The 24,109-nt window shown below is 42.6% G+C and overlaps 1 pseudogene; it reads right to left on the reverse strand.

The window, feature by feature from the left end:
- Positions 1 to 4,734: 4,734 nt before the first annotated feature.
- LOC136637860 (5S ribosomal RNA) lies at positions 4,735 to 4,851 on the reverse strand (annotated as a pseudogene).
- Positions 4,852 to 24,109: the final 19,258 nt, after the last annotated feature.

Consider the following 24,109-nt stretch of genomic DNA (forward strand, 5'->3'; position numbering starts at 1 on the left):
AATTAAAAGCTACTTGTTAAACTTTTTGGAATAGTGTATGTATAGAATGGAGAATTGGAAGAGATAGAATATCTAGTCATAAATATTTGATCTAGAATAATTAATTTCAGTTGATAATTCTAGAGATTTGCTGTTCTGTACAGTGCTGGAATCAGGTTCTGCTGATAGACTGTAAAGGATAGAATTGGATTGTAAGTCCCCAAGATACATACTGGTTCCACTCTGGTGATTTGTCCACATGTTGGGATGTACGTAGGTCAAAATGGCTTTTTCTGGCCTGCACAAAAGCACCACAGTGGACAGACTGCTCCTGTGCAAAAGCACCAGATCCGTAACTTGGATATCATAACCCAGGGACACAGTATACCTTGTTGATTGGCATTGGTTTAATAAATGTCGGTCAATTAAAATTCATAAACACTGTGTATTTATTGGGGGGAAGGTACTAGGGGAGTAGCTGCAGTTGGCAGGTCCAGTGTACCAGAAGCAGGTGTATGATCCAAAACAGGCAGGTGGTGAATTCCAGATCAAGAAATAATCAGAGGGGCTCAGAGGCAGGTACATAATCTTAAACAGGAAGGGAATAAGAACCAACATACTAATAGAGGATCAGGGGAGCCAGAAGTAGGTATATAGTCAAAGTCAGGGGTATCAAACTCATTTCATACAGAGGGCCAAAGTTAGCATTCAGGGCTCCAGCTGAGGGCTGGAAGTGATGTCATTAAGCAGAAAGTGACATCATTAATCAACTAATGGCCAGAAATCAGATCCTGTTCTCATATAGAAACTCATTAACTGCAAATGGCAGAAGAGAAAGTACGCAAATCTTGATCATATTTCAAGATTTGGGAAAGCCCAATTTTCGTGTGGGCTGCCATTTCAGCTGTAACAGCTCAGCAGCTGAGAGCCGGAGGGCCGAATAAAAAGCTTCCAGGGGCCGCATCCAACCCTCGGGCCTTATGTTTGACACCCCTGGTCAAAGGCAACCAGGAATCAAGATCTCTTGCAGCTAGAGCAAAACAGAGTGTTTGTGACACAAGAGGTCAGGCACCAGATCCTGACTGCTGGGAGCCCCAGTTCAAGATTCCTCTCCTGCCACACTTTAGCACCTTTTAGAATTAACTCTTTGATTGAGTAATATTTATTAAAACAGATAGGAAATGGAAAATAAAAATAAGTCCGTTAAATGCTCCAGTGGTTTTATCCTGACTATCAAATGCCAGCTTCAAAATTCTTATATAACCTTATGTGAGTTTTGAAAAGCGTTCAAGAAACAATGGTTCAGAGAACATAGGCATACAAAAATTCTTTCCCGTGTGCCTTTCTACTACTTGCTTACTAACGTATGTTTCACTTGCATATGTTCCAGCTGCATGGTTCAGAAAGTGTTCTAATAGTTGTCAACAAACATGAGGGAGAAGGTGGCTTCTTTCATAATGATACAGACATATATAAATCCCTATGTGATCATACATATGTGGGTATGTAGGAATGAAAAGTAAAGATCATTCAAGTGCAACCATGAGTTAAAGCAATTCAAATTCCCTCCTGAAAGTAAAAGATGGTGGCAGTTCACTCTGAAGTTTCCTAACTATGTTACTCAAGATACTTAAATAAGTGGATCAGACCTGTTGCAAACCTTTGTCAGTGGAAGAACAATCTAGAAATAATGTGCTTTCCCCTCTCCTAATGTTTATCAGCCACTCCTTGCAGTGCTCTTAGTAATACAGTTGGGTGCTGCTGTGCAAATATCTTGCATTGCTCTAATGCTTAGAGATCACTTTACTTTAACCCTGTGGTCTTCCTATGAAAGTATAAGTGGTACCTGATGATGAAAGGGAAGAATATTATCTCAGAATTTAAAATTACAGGTTCTAAATTGTTTTATTTGCTACATTCTGAAAACATTTTGTAAGTTTTTGTTTTCCTACTTTCTGTTTTCAAACTTCCCCAACGATGATTCCTGATACTTACCTCATGGCTGACAAAGCTAATAAAAAGTAGTAGATATCATTGTAAGATCTGAACAACCTTTCTGATGGGCCTAGCTTGTTGTTCAGTACCCTGCTGAGACCCCCTGCTACTATACACATCATATATGTTGAGTGAACCTCTAAAACTTCATGTGCATGAGATTTGAATAAGACAGCACGCTAGATCATCCAGCTGAGTGCCTGGAGTATTGAAGCAGAACGTACTTGCTGATGGTGCAGAATTTATCCAAGTCAGTTCAGGCTTACATTTTAGAAGAGGTTAAGACTTCCTGCTTACAAGCACAGATAAGTAATGTATTGTGGCCAACCTTGCAATTTTGGGAGAAGGACTGAAGAAGTGGAGGAGGGTTATCCTTTACCAAAACCACTAAGGGGTAGAGAATGATTATCTTCCCCATTGGCTGCCGCTATTTCACACTTCAGTTCCTTGACTCTTATTTCTTCCTTAGTATATACAGTATTTATTCATATCTAAGTTATTCATGTCCAAGTTGGGGATTGTGGGCACTGCTTTCCAGTGGTTCCGCTCCTTCTTGGCTGACAGATCCCAGATGATGATGCTGGGGATCACCTGTTTGGAGCCCTGGCCTTTACAGTGTGGGGTGTGACAGAATTCTATTTTGTCCCCCATACTTTTTAGCATCTACATGAAACTGCTGAGGGAGATCATCTGGGGATTTGGAGTGGCGTGTCACCAATATACTGATGACGCCCAACTCTATTTCTCCTTGCTGTCTCCTTCTGGGGAGGCTGTAGAAGTCCTGGAGTGCTGTCTGGAGCTGTTGGGGCGTAGATGAGGCCCAAACAATTGAGATTGAATCAAAAAAAGATAGAGTTACTCCTACTGGAAATCCTGAATGCAGGTACTGAGTCATTTGCCCACTTTCAATGGAGTTGCACTCACCTTGCAGGAATGGGTGTGTAGTTGGGAGTGCTTTTGGATGCACAGCTCTCCCTGGAAATTCAGGTGGCAGTGGTGGCTAGAGGTGCATTTGCTCAGCTTTGGCTGGTGTACCAGCTGTGGCTGTACTTGAATTGATTGGACCTGACCATAGTAGTTCATGCCCTAGTGACTTCAAGAGTGGATTACTGTAACGTGGTCTATGTGGCGCTGCCATTGAAGATTGTTCAGAAGCTGCATTTAGTGCAGAATGCGGCGGCCAGGTTGGTTACTGGAGCTAGGTAGTATGACTTTGTTGGACTGCTGCTTCAGCAACTTTGCAGGTTGCCCAATCATTTCTGGGCCCAATTCAAGTTGCTGGTATTGACCTTTAAAGCCCTTCACGGTTTGGGTCCAAGTTATCTGAAGGACCGCCTTCTCCCATACATTCCTCCCCATCCTCTTAGGTCATCTGAGTCATCTTCAAGTGCAACCTTTATCCCAAGTTAAAGGGATAATGGCATGGGGGCAAGCCTTCTCTGTAGTGGCACCACAACGATGGAATTCCCTACCGGGGGGGGGGGGAGCACTAAGAACTATTCCCTCCCTCATGGTCTTTCAGCAAAGGCTCAAAATGTTATTGTTCCTTCTTGCATTTGGTGATGTGTAGTTGTCTGCTTTTTGTGCGTCTGTAGTAGTGCTTTGGTTATAAATAGTTTCCCTCCTCCAATTGGTTGTATTGCTCTTATTATGATTTTATTTATTGTTTTATATATTGTATATTTTAGTCTGGAATAGTAGACCGCCTTGGGCATTTGCTCCAGCAGAGGAAAGGTGGGATATAAATCTTTTAAATAAATAAAATTTCGCACAAAATTGTAAGTGCTTTTCATTTTTTTTTAAACTCAGTGCAGTTCACACATTGAAATGACACTATCAACCAAGAAAAAAACTCACCAGACATAAAAATCAACTACTGAAAGCAGAACAGAAAATAAAAACTTTAACCCGCCTTTAGAAAGAAAATAAATCTTCCATGGAATTCCAGGACTGCAGGAGAGAGGGCCTGTTTCTTATGGAGGCTAGCCAAGCCTTCATATGGAATTTTTAACAGGACCTCACTGGAAGATCTTAATTATCAAGAGCAGTCATATGAAAGGATATGTTATTTCTATTAAAAACTATTTTAAATTCAGAGATCTGCACTGATAGAACCTAGCAATATTCCCTGAACATGAGGGTCCACTAGTGTTCCCTCATTTTTTTAAACTGGAAATATGATGAATCAGGCAGGTTTAAGCCCTTCATTTAATGATGACGGTGCAGGATCTGAAGTGGACTTTGTCATATCTGGAGATGAGTAGGAGTTTTCTGTAGCTGAAATAAGCCAAGGAGAAGTTTGTTAGGTGAATAGAACAAGGGTTTGTGGGATTTGGCTCTCTTTCTGCTTAGTTTGACTAATTGGCACAACTTTGCTTACATTTATTATTTGCCCCTGTGGTGAATGCTTTGTTCTCCACCACCTATTTTTTTTTTAATGTTTTGCATATTTTTCTGTGGTTTTGGACATTTTTTAACTTAAGAATTGAACAGGCAAACCATCTAGGTCAATGGGGTGGGATGGAGTGACCAAGTGGATTCCACTCCTTCAGTCAGATGACTTGATGACATAATCAAAGCAAAGTTAAATATTTCCTAACCCACCCCCTTGTGGGTGGGTTGTTCTCTGCCAGTCACCTGAGCAACTCATTCATAGGGAGCTCAGAAAAGAGCACCCACTTGCTCATCTGCAAGTGCAGTGGCTGCAATGAGCAATGGTTGGTTGGTTGGCAACCTTCAGTCTCGAAAAACTATGTTATAAACCTACAGCACCCGGTATTCCCAGGCGGTCTCCCATCCAAGTACTAACCAGACCTGACCCTGCTTAGCTTACAAGATCAGATGAGATTGAGCATGTGCAGGGTAACAGTTACTGCTTTGAGCAATGAGCATTGCATTGAGCAATGTAAGTAGTTTATGCTAGGGATTGTCTTAGCTAGATTGCCATCTGGATTTTTTGTTGCTTTGTCTGCTGAGAGACTCCAGCCAGCATGCATACTTCCCCACAATACCTAGGGGCAGGTTGTGGACTGAAAATTTAAGGAGCACCCTAGCTCCATCTGCTGGGCATTAATGGGCACTGCATCCATTTGGTGAAAACCTTTCTTTGTGTTTTCTAGCCAAGGTCTGGCATTTTTCATTAGCCTGCTCTTACGTTTACTACACCTTTTTCTTTCCCCATATTGTTTAATTCCAAATTTTGTTTACACTTTATTAAAAGTGTAAACCAGGATCTAGCTAAATTTGGCCTGTCTGCCTGTTTCACGTTTACAGGTTAGTTAGTAGATTGTCACTTCTCCTTGCCAATGCTACTGTGGGGCATCTCTCATAATTTCTCAGCCTGTCTTCAGCCAGGATCATTGGTTCTCGCATTGTACACGCATCTCCTCCCATCAACACATAAGACAGGTTGCTTGAGATATAGCTTGGGACACTTTAACTGAAAGCTAACTACAAAATTTAGCAACCCTGCAGTGACCTAATCTTCACAACTCCTCCCTGCATCTGCTCATGGTGGGCATCTAACCTAGAGGAGACGGCAAACCACCTTTCCCCTTTGGGCATTCCCACCCTGACTGAAATCTTATTTGCCCCTTGTCAATTGACAGACCAAGCTTTGTCAACCCTGAGGGGTGATGAAGGAAGTTGGACTGCACTTCCTTCCCTCAATGGGAAAGTCTTTGAGAGTGACTTTACAATCCTAGCCTGAGGGCTCACAGCCAGCCTTTCTGAACCAAACAGCCCCTAGGGATTGGTAGTGGCTAACCCACTAACTTCTGCTTACATCAGAGTGCCCACCAAAATCCCTCCTCCTGCTCCCTAGGCCAAACAAAACCTGCCACATGGGGAGGCTAGACTAGAGCTTGGCTTCCTTCTGTCCCACAAGGCCCTTTGCAGGCCATGCTGCAGATCCCCCCCCCCACACACACACCAGTACCATGAACAGATAACTGAACATCATCGCCACGAAAGAGAATGGCTCAGAGTGAACAATGGCCGGACAGAAATAAATGCCCTAGCAGCCTTAATGACCACTCTCTCCATGTCCCAGTTTGCTTTCTGCTTAGTTCTAGCTATCCTAACATAATTCTTAACTCCCCTACAGTACAACAGATCAAACCAGAGGATGCAAACCTTCGCAATCCACTGATGAATGACAGTAAGGTCCCTGAATGTCTATAGCCTCAAGGACAAACTAGTCCTCTGACATGGGTCATTCTACCTAAGGCAGTGGTTCTCAAACTGGTGGGTTGCAACCCACCAGCCAGGGAAGCACTTGTCCCTGCCCCTTTAGGGGGTGGGTGGGTAAGCAGCAATGTGATCACCAGGATCAGGCTGCTGCTGGAGGGGAGGGAAGTTTTTACTTACCTTGGAGGAGTGTTAGCTTCCAGAGGGTGTGGGGAGTCCTGTAGATGCCTCCCCAGCACTGTTTCTCAAAGTGGGTCAGGACCCACTAGGTAGGTCATGATCCAATTTCAAGTGGGTCCCCATTCATTTCAATATTTCATTTTTAATATTTTAGACTGGTATGTGACTGCATTTGGGGAAATGTTACAGACCTATGCTATTAACAAACTATTATGTATATTCTTTTAACAATGATGGTAAATGGAACTTACTCCTGAGTAAGTGTGGGTAGGATTGCAGTCTAGGATTGTTAAAAATTGTCCTGCTTGATAATGTCACTTCCGGTCATGACATCACTTCTGGTGGGTTCTGACAGATTCTCATTCTAAAAAGTGGGTCCCAGAGGTAAATGTGTGAAAACCACTGCTCTACAGGGCTCCCCAAGAATCCAAAGAGTAAAAGAAAAAAAAAAGAAAAAATGATTGAACGACTTCCGGTTTTTGATTGAAAACATGAAGTGGTTTTCAGTCTCATTTTTTTTATTGTTACAGAGGCGTGGGGGGCTCTGCAGGGCTTCCCTCATCCCCCCCACGGAGGCTGGCATTCCCGTAGGTAAGTTAAAGAACCCGTACACCTGGCAGCAATGTGATCCTGGGGATCGAGTTGCTGCCTGCCCCCTCCCCTTCAGACACTTACAGTGCTTCCAACTCCCTTGTAGGAGTTTTGGAAGCACTGCTCTAAGGCAGCAATTTTCAGCCTTTTTCATCTCATGGCGCACTGACAAGGTGTAAAAATCGTCAAGGCACACCATCAGTTTTTTAACAATTGACAAGGCACACCATGTTGCTGTCACGGGGATCACATCCCCCAATGGCCCTATTAATAAAAGACATTTACCCAAACTTCTGTGGCACACCTGTGGACCATTCGCGGTACACCAATGTGTCACAGCACACTGGTTGATAATCGCTGCCCTAAGGCAATTTAATAGTACATGGGAAGAAGATTTGCCCTCAATAAAAACTCCCACCAAAGGTAACAGCTGGCTTCTGAGCATACACTCCTGACAGTTCTGCTGACTCTAGCCACATCACTGAATCCAAGCTAAATGCCAGTGCTGCTGGCTATTGCTCTTTTGTGGGCTCCCAAAAGATGTCTGCAAACAAGTACCCTTCACTGGCACCATCCAGCAACCTATCAAAGGAAAACAGAATCATCATCAACAAACACAACTCTGCCCTAGTCATGCTGACACCCACTTGCAGCCATTGCCATGACTCACCCTCCTGCTGTGAGCATCACAGTAAAACACCACCACAACACTCCAACTGCAGTGACTGCCACACCACTAGCCACTGAGCATTACTCATGAAGTCCACAAATCTGCTCAATTCACCCTCCATGGCAGCCAAATGCCTGTTTGGTACAGTGAGATTTTGAGAAGGCAATGGCTGTTAAGTAGCTGGAAAGTGTACTAACCAGTTTACCTGACTCCTTCAGATGCAGGAGAAAACACATCAAGTGCTATTGGGGACTGGCCAAATGTCACCCAAGCAATCTCTCAACTGAAAGGCCAAAAACTCCCATAACTTCTTTAAATAACTAGATTGGATGTGAACACCTAAGGAAGCCCAGATGACACTCTGTATTCTGGTAAACCAACAACTCAATCCCATCCAAATTTCCCCCACCAACGCAGCCATGCCACTGGAATGCACACTTGATCTTGTGGGGGGGGGGAGCAGTCCTGGAAGTCTCCTGCAAGTAAGGGAACATTTGTTCCCTTGCCCAAGGTTAAACCCCTGCTACCCTGATGGATCTACTTGGACCTGTACCAGTGATTTTGTTGGTGCAAGTCCGAGTGGACCCAAGTAGGTAGATTGAGACCAGGAAGGGGGAGTTCTTGCCACTAATACTGCCCCCTTCCCAGCCTTGACACGTTCCCCTCCCTATCCCAGTCTCCACCCCATTTCTCTCCCTTCCCATTCTGCCTACTCAACATCCACCTCCCTTTCGGACTTAGCGCTGGGGCTTCCCTGGTGACCACTGGTGTGTGGCTGCTGCCACTTGTGGCTCGCAGTGTTGACTTGGCTGCGCAGAATGGTGAGTCACATTTTGTGACCACAATAAAGCAGACTGTGGCATCAGAATGTGTGTTTATGGCAACACAATGTCTCAATAGGATTGAGCTTCAGGTCTTCAAAACCAAAACATTCATCCTCAAAATGAGAGCATTAGCCATCCCATTCTGCAAACCTGGGACATGTGTGGGAACAGAAAAGGCATTGATCCTTAGGCACTGAAGCACAAGATCCCTCAGTGGCCTCATGACTCTTGGTAATCTGATCATTTGTTGGCTGACAACAAACAAAAAAAACTCCAACCAGCTCAATATTAAGCACCACGCCAAGGCAAAAAGGGAGAAAATCACCTCCTCCAAAAAGGAGCAACATGCTGCAGACAAACCCTCCCTCTGTTGTTTATTATTCTGGCACCCATTTATTTTTATTAATTTTATCAAGCCTAAAACTAAACAAGCAAGCCAATGGTAAAAACACAGCAAAGCAAAGGAAAACCAAGAGAAGTACCTCCAAAATCCAACCCATGTAGACTTAGAATAAAAAATTAAACAGAAACCACAGGGCTCCAAGCCTTCTCAAAACCTCACTGTATGAAACAGGCCTAACAGTAAAATAATTTTTTTTAAATAGCCCCAATGTCAAACTGGTGATTAGGGGTGAAGAAAAACACAAGCATTCCCACTGGCAACATCCCCCACTAAACCGGGGGGGGGGGGAAACGCACACCAACAATGAAATTTCTTCATATAATGGATATAAGTGGTGGCTGCTAATGTGGGCCAACCAAGCCAGTCAATGAAAAAGACGAAGGATGACAAGGAATCCGTCCAGATGAACCACAAACCACTTGACAACTTCATGTGTTGACTTGGTCTGCATTGTGAGACTGTCAAGCAAAAACACCAGCTAATGGCCAATGAAGCTCTGTTCCCAAACCCCAAGCATCAGTGGGATCTTCCTGCCCTTGCTTTGCATGATAGGAGGTTGGGCAAGAAACACTCCCATCCCCCCCACACATAAGCAGCGGCAGACTGGCACTGTACATTTATCTAACAGCTCTTAAAAATCAAAATGACTTGAAACAATATAGCACAACGGGCAGGTTTTAGGAGCAAGGGGATGAAAAATTGTGTCTTTTTCATTTTCTGTAACTCTGCTCATGCAAGGCATAAACAGCACTACAAGGTTCCTTCTAAACCAGAGTGCTCTTCCTAGTGGTTTGAGATATTTTGTTGCAAGTCCTACTGTGTGCAGCATTTTGAATTTATGAAGTAATTCAGAACACAGCAGTGCTTTGGTATTTAACCTGGGAAAAGTAAAAGCTTGCCTGTTGTCTCTGAGAGGGGGACAGCCCACTAGTTCCAGTTCAGCTACTTATGGAGTACCTATAGGAAGCTCATGGGTAAGTTCAAGCGGTCAGGTTTTCATTTCTACAATACTGTATATTCACCTTCTTATACTTTTGACAGCAGCTTAATACATCAGCTGTTCAGAGACCAAATAACTGTGTTGAGAGATAGCCTGTTAGTTTTTTCCCCCATTCCTTGCGTTGGGATTCCCACTCATTTCCATGGAAACCTGTAACCTCAGAGGAATAAAGCTCTGAAGCTATGGCTGTGTTTTAATATGGCATCGTGTTAAAGAAAAAAAACTCATAAGAAAAAGAAGGCAGGTATTGTCTGTATAAAGGGCTTTTTACAGTTCTACCTGAAGGCTCTAATTTAAGCTTGTTATTCCTATATCAGTCTCAGATACTGTCTATGTCCAAATACATCACAAGGGGCTATACAGGGCAAAATTCACCTAGCATTTTTAGTACAAACCTCTTTTGAATGAATAGAGTTTCTGTAGGAGCTACACCTTGATAGACTGTGCACATACATATTTTGTATTTTTGGACATAGAATATATATCCTGTTTTGTATTTTTGGACAGAATATAATCTGATAAGGAAAATGTAATGTGGAGCAAAGTCTGTGCCTTAAATTTATTTCAAAATTATGCAGTTTATTTAAGTAACTTCAGTAACCCCCTCCCCCCTTCAAAATTGGGATCCATGAGACTCCTATGGAGCACTGTCTAAGAAGGCCAAAGTCAAATGTGTTTTCTCCTTCTTTGGGTCATAGGATTTTGTACATACTTAGTCAAATGAAACTCTTGTACTCATTCAAGTTTATAAAAACTACACTACCAAGAAAGAATTGTGAAAAATCTAGGGAAATTGGTAGAGAGAGTAACTACCTCTTGTTCAAAATACTTTCCAGGGTTCCCTGATTTTATGCAGCATCTTAAAAAGTAAAATATGACTCCCAGAGAAAGAATAGAGTCCTCACTCAAAAGGAAGGAGAAACAATGGCAACTTGAGGTCCGAATTCCTACTAGTATCATAGGCTGTAGGGAGGAAAGAAAGGAGAAGACTGTTGGCCCAGTAGCAGGTGGAAGATGGGAAAGTATGAGTTGCAGGCATTAGAATTGCAGTGATATCTCTGTTTGAAAAGTGTGTGAGTTTGTGTTGTGTGCATCTATGAGAAAGAGAGAAAGAGATATGACCTTGGAACTTAGTAATCATCAGTTTAGGACCCCAATGGTGGTTTGCCTTACACTCCAGAAGAAATCATTTTTATTTACTCTCCCCAGGCCAAGATCTGATGATTTCCCTGGAAAACTATTTCCGGCAGAATATTCCTGAAGCTTTAATAAAACATATTTGTAAATGCATTGAACAGGGCAGTAAGTCTCAAATGTAACAATAGTAGTACAAAACTTGCTGTCAACATCTGCTTTGCTTTGTGTATCTAAGAATAAGTTATACATTCATGTAGCATGCATTCCTTTCCCTCTCCACCCTCCCAGTTCTTACTAAAGATGTTTATGTTGGAAGTTTTGGATAGTGGCTCTAAATTAACGTTTTCCTATTACATTCCTGAACTCTCATTTATTTTGTGTCGGCACTGGTAGCTAATATACCAGCCAAAGACCGAATGCAGAAGGTGTTCTTGTTTTTTATAGCTATTACATTTAAAAGGAATTCATGATATCTCCAATTTAATTTATGCTAATTACATAGATGGTGTGTGTTTTTTATTTTGCTTGCCTCTTATTAATTTATCATTTGCTGCATTTCTAAACAGTCTAAGCTATTTATGTCATAGGTAACTTGGGAATAATTCAGTATGAATAAAGAATCCTGATAGCACAGAAACTAGCTATTCTAAAACCACAGATATATAGAATCAACTTTCAAAATTCCATAATATTAAAATAAGCTGAAGTGATAGCATTAAGATGCTACATGACAGACGGCAGCAATCAGCTTGTTTATGCAGGTATGCTTACCAGAAAGTTATTCATCTTTTCCCGTTTTTGCTCAGGAGATTTTTAATTTGTTAAAGTCTGAGGCATGAATGATTTTCCAAATTAACTGTAGTAGGCTGGTGATAAAGATGATCATGTTTTTGTTTACATCTTGAAATTATTTGCACTATTTTAGTTAAACACGAAAATTGCAAATTAGTCTCTAGTTCTATTTAATATAGAGCCATTTGGTTATTTGATTTTTCTCTGTAAACCGCTTTGTGAACTTTTAGTTGAAAAGCGGTATATAAATACTGTTAATTAATATAGGTGTTGTGGTGGCAGGGACAGTTGGTAGATAGTGCTTTTGAACCCAGTGTGGCTATGTTCACATTTTACTTGTGCCACCATTTTCATAAGCTACTCTTGGTCAGGTCAATATATTCTGAAGCCAAAAGCTATGTCTGCCTGTTGATTAATTCATTCCTATTTGGTGTTTATTAATAAAGTGGGTTTTTTAAAATATTCCTTGAAAAATATCTTTATCAGGGAATTTATCCCTCCCATTTCCCTTAGAACAGTGATTCTCAAACTTTTTTGGGAGATTTACTCCCAAAGTAAGTCTTTGCGAGGGAGGGGTGAGAGCAGTGATGAGATCCCAAGGATCACATCGCTAAGGGGGCGAGGGGGATGCTTCCACTTACTTTCCACAGAGTTAGTCTGCAGCAGGCTTGAGGAGGTACAGAGCTCCCCGCACCTTCTGGAGCCTGCTGCAGCCCTAATACAGTGGAAAGTAAATGGAAGTATTCCCCCTCACCCCCCTTAGCAACATGATCTTGAGGACTGCGTCGCTGCCTCTCCCCTTACCCCGCCCCTTAAAAGGATGGGGGAAGCTTTATATAAACTGGTAGGTCGCGACCCACCAGTTTGAGAACCACTACCTTATAAGTTAATGCTGCATGCATATGTGTTTAGTTATTCTGGAGTAACAGAAATGCATGCAGCATTAACTTAGAAATTCAGATAATTTCCATTATACTTCTAAGTCCTCTTTTCCTTCTACAAATTTCACAACCATATATTCATTGGGAGAAATCATGCCTCATTATAAATATGCACTTTTTTTATACAAACACTTACACACTTATGTAAGCATAGTTGCTTACATTGCTTAAAGACTCAGAGATATGAGCAAGATTTAAGCAAGACAAACTTTTGGCCCAATCCTATCAAGAGCCTGTGCTGGTAGAACACATGTTTCTCCAGCACATGCTACCGCAAATTGTAAAGCACTTTGGCAGCACAAGGCCCAGGCACACAGTGGGAAGGTGGGAGCACTCCAGCTGGTGCTGGGGGAGTGACAAGAGGCCTGCCAGAGTAAGTAAGTTCATTGCAAGGGTGGTGGGAGGGCAGGGAGGATGTGGAATAGGGAAGAGATGGGGTGAAGGATGGACAGACCAGGTCTGGGAAAAGAGCAGGATTCATAGGCTTTGCTTCTATCTTGGGATAGTCACCAAGAAAAGAAAGAAGTGTTCCCAGGAATTCACCCTCTCTTCTTAGATATCTTCAGATTGTTCATAAAGCAGGCACTTAATTTCCTGTCTGTCTTCATCTTAGGTGCAGAGCCTATTAGCATCTGCTCTGGGTTGTGATCTAACAGTTGCAAGTATACACTAAGGCTGCAAGCCTAACCACACTTTCCTGAGAGTAAACCCCATTGAACAAAATAGGTCTTACTTCTGAGTAGACCTGATTAGGATTGTGCCCTAAGACACAAGCAGCCTTCCTCCAAGTTAGTCTTACTCCCAGAAGCCTCAGTGATGGTTGGACAATGCCCACTCTTAGCCTCTGCCTTAGCTTACTAACAAGCATGCACCTGCTGCCACCATTACACCAACAGCTGGATCCAGGAATAGTAGGAAAAAAGACAGGCCTTGTAAAGATGAGCCCATAGTAAACCTTGTGTTCCTGCTACCACAGAGCAGCATAAGGAACAGCAGCGAAGGACAAAGAGAGCCATATATTGGACTGGGTAAATTTACCTGTGTATCATCAAACCTCATAGAACATTTTTCAATGAAAAAGTAGGATATAAATGGTTTCATGAATGAGTAAATAAAAATAAATATAGCAGTCTGTATTATGGGCAGTTGGCTAGAACAGTGTTTCTCAAACTGTGGGTTGGGACCTACTAGGTGGGTCGCGAGCCAATTTCAGGTTGGTCATTCATTTCAATATTTTATTTTTAATATATTAGACTTGCTGCTACAATGGTATGTGACTGCATTTGGGGAACTGTTACAAACCTGTACTTTGAACAGGCTACTCTGCATATGCTTGTAACAATGATAGTAAATGGGACTTACTCCTGGGTAAGTGTGGGTAGGATTGTAGCCTAGGATTGTTAAAAATTGTCCTGCTTGATGATGTCACTTCTGGTCATGACATCACTTCCGGTGGGTCCTATCAGATTCTGATTCTAAAAAGTGGGTCCTGGTGCTAAAAGTGTGAGAACCACTGGGTTAGAAAACAACTAATAAACTGAAACTCAGGCCAGGCAAGGTTGATAGATAATGCAGCTGACCACAATAAAGATGTTAACTCTGTTCTGGATGGGATTATTGACTGTTGTTCTTTTACTAGATAATCCCATAAAAGCCTGTTTTTTTAAACTAAAATTCTAACAGTTCAATTTGAACTGAAAGAACCGCCAGCAATGGCTTGCTCGAGTTTAGAATGTAATTATTTCAAATTTTAGAATTTTTTTGAGATAGTTACAAGAACTTCACCATAAATGTAATACTATTTTTTAAATACACACATGCGAATTCAAGACATATCCTATCCTCTTTCCACAAAGGCATCATCATAAGGGTGGTTCAAAACATTTTAAAACAGCAAATCAACTCACAACAAAGCAATTAACTACAGAACACCATTAACAAGTAACTACAGAACACCATTAACAGAATGTGAACCAAAATAAAAATGTTTGTGCTGCATGCTTCAGCATCAGGAATGAATGTAATGTGGCCAATCAATAAACTTCCACTAGGACCCAGGCTGCTACATTTTGTACTTAATTTTCATGACTGTTCTCAAGGACAGTCGTGGGCTGAGTGCATTTACAGCAGTGTTTTTCAACCAGCCTCCGTGACCTCCCTCCCACTGCAGGATGCAGTGCTTGCCCCATTGGCACAGCTCCATCAGCTCTGGAAAAGTGGATAGGATTGGTCCCTGGATCTCTTATTCCAACTTTATTTGATAAAAGACTAGGGACTATCTCAAAATTGTGTAACTTGTGGAATATGAATGCTTATGCATTTGGTTTCTGGTTTTTTAGCCTATGGTACCAGCCTTTTGAAACACTGCATTCCTACATAAATTTGAAATATAATACATTCTTTGTCATTATTAAACACTGCCATTGCCTTGCCACTTACTGCTTTTCTGTTCAGGTCCAAAATGTATTTCAGACAAATTATATTGCTGTTTTGTTGCAAGAAGAGCTATACTTGTAGTGATGGGAGAAAAACCATTCCCTCAATTCGATATTGGGTCAGCAATTACAAGAATTAATTGTGTAGAAGATTGATAAAAGATCAGGAGTCTTTTATTTTCAGGAATTCTGAATGAACTTGTAATGAATCTGCATATGTGCAAAATGCCATTTTATATTCTGACGCATAATAGTATTTCTAAAGGAAATGTCTAATTCATAATACATCTGTGCATTATAAACTAGGGAAGTTTTGTATTCTGAATCAGAAAATTGTGAACTTCAGCTGCACCACTAGAAATTCTGACTTTTACTCACAAGCTACATGTGCTGAAGTAACCCATAGACAACTCTGCAACTTCATGAAGATTTTTCTAGAGAACTATTGTGGGTATAGTATAGAGCCACTTTCATAAGGAAAAGAGCCATTAAAACACACACCAGAAGCATGCTGGGCAGCTAAACACGGGCAGCATTCTCATGGTGACTGCCTTAAAATAGATTATATGAACGCTGCCTCTGTTTGACAAGCCATTTATCAGGTAGAATCTATCACTTAAAGCAGTGGTTCTCAAACTCTCTGGGAGAGTCTGAGAGCCACTAAGTTCTTGCGTGGGCAGGAGGGGGGAGGCAGCAGGGGCGGGGGAAGGCAGCGGCGTGATCCCCAGGATCGCACCACTCAGGGGGGCTGCAGGGGCTTGGGTACACATACCCAAGCCCCTGCAGCCTCCCGGGGTTGCGGGGAGCCTGACGCGACCTGCAGCAGGGCTCCCCGCAGCAGTGAAAGTGGATGCGGAGTGATCATATCCACTAAAGTGGAAGTGGTGTGATCCTGGGGATTGCGCCGCTGCCGCCTCCCTGCCTCCAGGCTGCCCCGCCCCTTAAGGGGGCAGGGGCCAGGGCCCGCAGGCTGGGGCGTTGCGACGCCCCAGTTTGAAGAACCCTGACTTAAAGAGTTGTCTTTCACCATACTAGGACAAATAGCAAGTCCTGAGAACTTGCACTGCCATGCTGAAAGGAAGCTTCAAGTGTGGCAAGTCATTTCAGACAATCAGCTTGCCACGTACAAACAACCTCCAACACAAGCTGCCATTTGCTGGGTATTTTTCATGTTTAAGTTATAAGTTCTATTAACTTCAAAACACTTTTTGTTTCCAAAGTTGCATTACAAGTAAATGTGTTTAGGGTTAAAGTATGAAAATAACAAAGCTGAATTATGGGTTATTCATGTGCAGGATTCTAGAGTGTTATATGTGATGGACAAACAAACATACCATAGATACTCGCCTACAGGGTGAGAAATTTCTGTCAATAAATAAGCTTAGATAATCACCTTGCCTTATCTCAGGTCGATCACAGGGCAGAGCTTTTCAAGCAACTCTGGAGAAGTTGCTTTTTAAGCAGCATTGCTTTTTAAATGGCAAAGAAGAACCAATGCAGAGATAATTAGAGGGCCGTTACTCTCCAAGGCAACCCCTGGAAAGCTCCAGTCAAAGTTAACCTTTTCACTGCTTCTAAGATTTCCATTGAATTCCATTGAATTGAAGCAAGTCTCCTTCGCTAAGTTTAGCAGAGCCTGCTGCAACCTCATTCCGTTTTACAAATGCAAAATTAGCTATCGGAGGGGCTTTCACAACCAACTAGCTGCCTCCCTTCATGCCTTGCCGGCCCTGTAAGGCATTCTGGGGCACTACTTGCCTTTATCTGCCATTATTCAATTCTTTTTCAAGTACCCCTCAAGGTCCTGTTGAGTATCCCTGGGAGTACATGAACATGTACCCCAGGTTGAGAACCACTGTTCAACTATTATGTTGTTTACAGTGCATTTACTCTGATAGTGTTTACAAAAAGGTAGTGAAGACCAGAATTTAAAAAATTAAAGAATAAAATATATCTTATGATCTTTTACTATATTTTTCATAAATTAGAGATTGTACAATTCTTCGGTAACAATTACTGGTAGGTTATTTTTTAGGATCTAGCCTCAGGTAAAATCAGACAAAACTACAGTCAGACACCCCCCCAAGTTTAACCCCCAACTTATCCTAGGGTCATAGAAAATTCCATGATTTTGGCTCAAAAACCTGCCCTCGACTTATCTGTGAGATTGACTTATAGGCGGTTATCTTTGGTAAGTCAAGTTGGGATTTGTAACTGAAGCTGATTTACTTGAATTCAGTTTTTGAAATAAATGAATACATTCATCCATTACCATCAATGATCTGTTATGTGTTTGCCAAATTCATGAACTGGGTGACATTCGTCTTTGGAATCAAGAGAGACAGACCAATGTAATGATTATTTTTTGATATGCATTCATTTCCTAAAGATAGCTTCTATATTTGAGATTTTAAAAAATCTTTTTATATATATAAACAGTCTTGATTTTTCAATTTCTTTTCTAATTAGGCATGTTTTCCTCACCAAACTCTTTCTTCTCTAATTTTGAAAAAGGTCTTTAGGCTATCTCAGAGTTATAGTCATGCTTGATGTATTTAGACATGCAGCTCCATAACAGTTTTGTTTGTCTGTAGTCACTAGCAGGATTTACAAATTGATATGATTCAAGCTCAAAATTAGAAAATTAAATATTTAGTATTAATAAACATAGTACATTAAAATGCTTGCTCCTTTTTCAAGTGGACTTCCAAATTCACAGACACAGTGAAATCTAATTTCCCTGGTTCTGCTGCTGGGTGGATGTTGATGACCACTCAGAATCCTCAGTTGGTTACTACAGCTAGTGGAGAGCCAATTAAATGTGGAGGAATGAATTTATCTCTGTAACACTGCATGGGGTGGGGGAAGAAGATTTTGGTGACCTTTTGGAAACAAATGATAGTATCTCGAATCAATTCCATATCATACAAGTAATCTTCAGCTACATGTATTCCTTGGTTAACCTTACATAATCACATCCTGTTACTTTGTCCATTCTTTTTTGGATTTCAGTACCTGAAATCTCCTCCTTTGAATTCATGCAAACTGTAATATATGCTTCAATAAAAACATTTTGTCATTCCACAGCAAGGTTAGAAACTGTTGGCGGAATTTGTTTTAAAAGTGTTTTGTTTCCGTACTTTTATGTCGTCCAACTTCCATGGCCCCTTCAAGTGCTGTTTTGTAATACTAGACCTTCCTTCTCTGAAGTAGATAGTACAAAAGGAATTTTGTTTTAGGTTAGGTTGGATCCGTGGGGCTGTAATGTGTTGGACCTATGGAGCTGTAGTTGCTTGACTACTTCTTTATTTCTCATTTAAATGTGTGAAGTGTGAAATGTATGCATATGGGTGTACATGGAGCTTAGTATCTGCCACAGGACCCAAGCTAGTACCATGATTTTAAAGCAGGCACTGATGGCAAGAGAATTCAGATCTCACAGGCCTCAAAGAAGGCCACACTTGACTGACAAAATCACCCTCCCCCCAAATCAGGCTAGCTTGGGCAAAACATTGCTAGATTCCTGTTCTTTGAAACAGCCCAAGTGCATTCACATTGCTTGCATAGCACATTTAATTCTGTGGTCCATGAGGTCTCAAGAGAAAATCACCTTTGAACACTTCCGGTGTCTTGCCAAGCGAGCAATCTCCTACTGACCATCAAAGAGGGAAGAGAACGGAGTGCCCACTGAAGTGTCAACTGTGGCTGTGGGTGGTCCATGGTCCATCCTTTGTGATAGTCAGTGGGGGCAACATGGGAGGCAGACCATCAGAGAGAGTGGTGTCCAGACCACCCACAGCCACATGCAGTCTACAATAATTCCAATTCTCCACCTGCTGGGAGTTCTACTTCTCAGGGTCTCATGGACCACCTGTGGGCCATGGACCACAGGTTGGAAACCAGTGATTTAGACAGAACACACAGAACAGTTAACAGATAAGTAGTCCTGTCAGAGAGACTCTTTTATGGTCCCAAAAACAACCTGACATAGACACAGAGGCTATTACCAAAGATGACAATTGCCACAGAAGTGATGACACAGGTACAACCTTAAGATGGAAGTCCCAGCAGGTGGAGAAGGGAAACCCCAAACCTAGATATGCAGACCCTTTTTCTTCTATCCCCCTGCCCAAGTCTACCATCTCCCCTTACAACTACTGGCTCTTTTTCTATCTGAGGTGGCAAAAGGGGGAGTCACCTTTTGGGGGGAGGTCTCCAAGAGTGAGCAGCAGGCTCTCTCCTGGAAGAAATCAGCTAAGCTCCGCTTTCTTTATCTGGTCAAGATGTACTCCATGAACAGCCTTGCTTCCCCTGATCTTCTCTAAACACATTCTTCCATTTCCCCTGCAGTCAGATCTCAAGGTGTTTCCTATTTCTACATCCCACTTCAAACCCACGGGAAATTCCTTCAAACAACAGTGAAGGTAGGCTAGCAAAAGGACTCTTAACAGTGTATTCCAGGGGTTCCCAAACTATGAGCTGTGATTCCCTGGGAGCTGTGGAATCCTTGCAAAAAAACTACCATCCTATACTGTGCATAGGATTGTAGCCCTAATGGGGAGCCAGGGCCAATGGCCCAGTAGGTCAAAGTAGCTGCCAGTTGAAAAAGTTTGGGAATGATTGATGCATGTTTACTCAGAATTAAGTCCCACTGTGTTCAGTGGGGCTTACTCTCAGGTAAGCATGTACAGGATTGCAACCTACGAAAGCAGAACTCCTACTAAGCAGGACTTAGGCCCACTGGGGTCGCTAGGGGGTGTGGGGGGTGCAGGCCGCACCGGGGGGGTGACATGCCCTGGGGGGAGGATGCGCTAACTTCGCGGCTTTTGGAGCTACCCCATCATGCCATACACCTTTGGATGCAGAATGTCCAGCGGAGTGTAATGCAAAAAACAGAGCTGAAATAGCTCCTTTCCTTCAAATGTTATGGCCCCAAAAACTGGAAAGAAAAAATGCATGGAACCCTATGGAAAATGAAAGTGAGCCGTATCACGTGTTTACTCACGAGTAGGCAAACTTGCCATAGTCTGTCAGAAAGGGCAGGCTGAGGGGAATCCAACATCACCCCAATGGTCCTGATTCAATGAATGCAGCCCCCCAAAACACGAGAAGGCGGTCCCTGCCTTCCTCCTAGCTGCTTCTATTGAGCCCGAAACGAAGCCACATGGCTGCGTTTACTCACAAGTGGGTGAACTTGCCTTAATCCAGGCAAGGACTGAGAGGACTCAGGGCAGGCTGAGAGGACTCCAACAATGTCAGAATGGTCCTGATCCAATGAATGCAGCCCCCAAAAACACAAAAGGGAGAAGGAGGTCCCTCCCTCCCAGCCCTATGGAAAGCGAAGCAGCCTCACGGTTGCGTTTACTCGCAAGTAGGCAGATGAGCCTTGGCTGGTGGTCAGGCCAGGCAAAGGGGAATGTGAAGATACCAGAATGGTCCCAATCCGATGGAACTGAAGCTCAACATATGATCCAGAAGGCAGCCTCTTTCCCCCACTAAAAAGGACAAAAAAAGAGGCTTGAACGGTAAGGGGAAAGTTTTCTATTTTGCACTTGCAAAGCCAGGAGGGTCTTTAGAAGAACTTTAAACTGGGCACTGGGAGGGCTGGAAATCTCACTGATTCTTTTTTGGGGGTTGTTATTGCAGGCAGACTACAGAGTAAGCTTCATTGACCACTATGGGACTTACTTCTGAGTAGACATGCATAGGATTGGGCTCACAGGCTGCAATCCTACCCACACTTTCCTGAGAGTAAGCCCCATTGACCACAATAGGACTTACTTCAGAGTAGATTCACTTGGTGGAACAGAACTGGCTCCCCCTTATTTATTTGTTTTATTTTAATTTAATTATTTATTTTAATTTGCTTGATGATGTCACTTCTGGCCATGACATTACTTCCAATGGGTCCTGGACAGACTGTCATTCTAAAAAGTGGGTCCCAGTGCTAAAAGTTTGAGAACTGCTGCAATAAGGTGTCAGTAAGTTGGCACGGGGGTGTATGTGTGTGAGAGAGAGACTCTACAAGTTTTCAAAATCACTAAAATCAGAATTTGGAGGAATAATGCCATCATGTTATATATCAATCAATGCGTAATTTCATGCAGAATGCAACGAAATAAACCACATTGAAATATCCGTGTTCTAACAAAAGTTACAGCCAAAAACCCAGTGGGGGCAGGGCGATGGTACATCACCACGCCCACCACCTGGAGCGTTGCCCCGCCCACTGCATGGGGTGATGCGCAGGCCTCCCGCACTGGGTGACACGAATCCTAGTGATGCCACTGCTTAGGCCCTATCTGGTTCTGACAGTTGCACCTCCCACTTCCTTCCCCTTGAACCATTGAACTTTGCCATCGCACTACATAGTGTTCTAGCACCCAAAAGGGACTTTTTCCCATGTTTGAATGTTAATACGTATATGTCTGAAAAGCACATTTGGTAACAAATGTGGGTTGGCTACCTAGCTATACAAGTTAGTTTGTTTTTTTACAGTGAATCTATTGTTCACTCATTACCTGAATTGCTTATATTGATGCATAAGGTAAAGTTGGAGTGGGGAAGAACTCTCACGTATTAATCTCCTATAAATTTGAGATAGAGCAATAACATTAGAACTTATTTGCCCTGTGTTAGAAAGATAGCTTCAGTTCTCCTCCTGAATCTGTATACCCAGTGGGCTGTTAATAATCCAGATACTTTAAGGTAATTACTAACCAGTTTTGAAACCCAGCTACTAATAGTACAGTCGGCCCGTGCCTTACATGGAGTTCACTTGCACAAATTCTGCTACAGGTTGAGTCTACTTATGCGCGAATTTCCTATCTGCGAATCTGGCTCAGTGCAGGTTTCCTGGATCCACTTTAAGCCACACTTGGCCCACCCTGAACTGGTCACCTTTGGTGGGTTTAAGGGTTCCAGTCACCTTTGGAGGGCTTAAGGGGCAGAAAATGGCAGATTTGCTTATCTGTGGTTTTCTGTATCCGTGGGGGGGGGGGGTCTGAGAACGGATCCCCACAGATAGTGAGGCTACACCTGTACATGCACTTGGCGAAAAGAGAGAGAGAGAGAGAGAGAGAGAGAAACAGCAATGTGCAGCGCAGTCCTATCTTGTGGTGGAACAGGCAAGCCAGGAGGCTTGCGCTGTATCCAGCGCAAGAAAGGGCTGCAGAGTGGCTTAACTGAAGGTAAGGGGAAACTCTTCCCCTTACGCCTGGGTAAGACACTGCAGCCCCTATGGGTCTCCTTGGACATGCGCCACCTCCTGAGGTGACACAAATCTGAGGAGAGTGGAGTGACTTGAAGCCGCTCCATGCTGCTCTGGTATGGGGGCTAGGATCTGGCGTAACAGCCTGATCCCAGTCCCACGTCCTGCTCCGCCCCACCTGCCCCCGGGACAGTTCTCTGCACTCCCTCTCCCCACTCTGGAACACCTCCCTGCTGCCTCCTCCCTGCCCTTCACAGAGTCTTGCGTCGGCCGATGCAAGGCTTGCTCCCTCCATCGGTGTAGAGGCTGAATTCAGCCTCTGTGTGCCAGCCCAGCCAACTCTTTAGGTGGTGCAAACATGCCTTATGGCATGTTTGCGATCCTCCTGAGCCCTGCGCCGGTCCAAGGGCAAGTCAGGATTGTGTTCTTAATTGTGCAGACAATTCCACCCACCATTCTACTTACTCAATATATGCCCAGAGTGAACCTGAGATCAGAGAATGAAGGTGCTTTCTCTCATTTGGTCTCTGTTCCTGTTTGCGTCTTCTAGTTTTTAAAGACACTGTGTGTATTTTTCATCTCTGAGAGATTTTCGAGGTACGCAGCTTTATATATGAGTGTATGCAGTTTTGGTTTTAGGCACTGACTCTTGAAGGTAACCATTGCGTAAATTGTGGGCTGACTGTACCCTTAATCCCTATTTGGTGCACCTTCTCCCAAGCTATCTGTTAAGAGTCAATAATACTTCATACATCTGATAGCATGGACCCTCATTCATGAAAGCTTATGCCGTAATAACATTGGTCCCAAATCCTATCTGACTTGCCAGCATTAATACAACCATGCCAACATCCTGATTGGGGGGGGGGGGGGAGAGAAAATCACAAAGTTCTCCTCAAGGTAAGGGATTGTTTTTTCCTTTACCTCAGAGCTGCATTGGCACTGGAAAATTAAATAGGATTGGGGTCAGTGTTAGTTTACAGGATGCCATGAGATTCTTAAGTATTTTTGTTAAAACAGACTGACACGGTTATGCATGTGATGAAGTGGACTGTAGTCCTCAAAAGCTCGGGCTGAAATTATAAGACTTTCTGTGGTTTTTCCTGCATCATCTTAATGTAGCTACCCCTTTGCAAGTCATCTGGAATTTGTTTCACAGGCTAAGACTATGCAGCTATGGATATTTGGTTGTTCAATAGCTAGTGTCATCCCTTTTCACAACCTTTTCTTATTTGTTCAAGGGTATCTAAGGATTACAGATTAGACTGCTAGTTGACCTTTTGCCTGGAGGTACCATGTAAGATTCTGTCCTGTGTCAGCATTCAGATCCCTGAACTGCAGGAGATGCAAAATGGCAGCTGTAGTCCATTTTGTCTAGTTGCTCCCTTATGTATTTATACCCACAACAAAACACATAGCTATTGCCTGACACTGCCATTTGGAATTCCCAACAAGTTGGAATATAGATTTTGACAGCAGCCAACCAATGATGGCCAAAAAAAAAAAAAAAAAAAGTTGTGTCAGAGTTGTCAGCAATTCATTGGTCCAAAAAGTTTGGGAAGTGCTTGTAATGTTATATGAAGTATATATCATTAAATATACATGATACTATCACAATGCTAGCTATCATCCCTTAAGATATTCATGAAAAATGTAAAAGCTCTGGATTTTCTAATACATTTTATTAAATGTATAATTAATCTGTGAAACTAGCCGGTGTAGGATATTAATTATTGAAGTAAACAGTATAGAATGTTATAGAAA

Source organism: Tiliqua scincoides, chromosome 1 (assembly GCF_035046505.1).
Source record: "Tiliqua scincoides isolate rTilSci1 chromosome 1, rTilSci1.hap2, whole genome shotgun sequence".
In the NCBI taxonomy this organism is placed as follows: Eukaryota; Metazoa; Chordata; class Lepidosauria; order Squamata; family Scincidae; genus Tiliqua; species Tiliqua scincoides.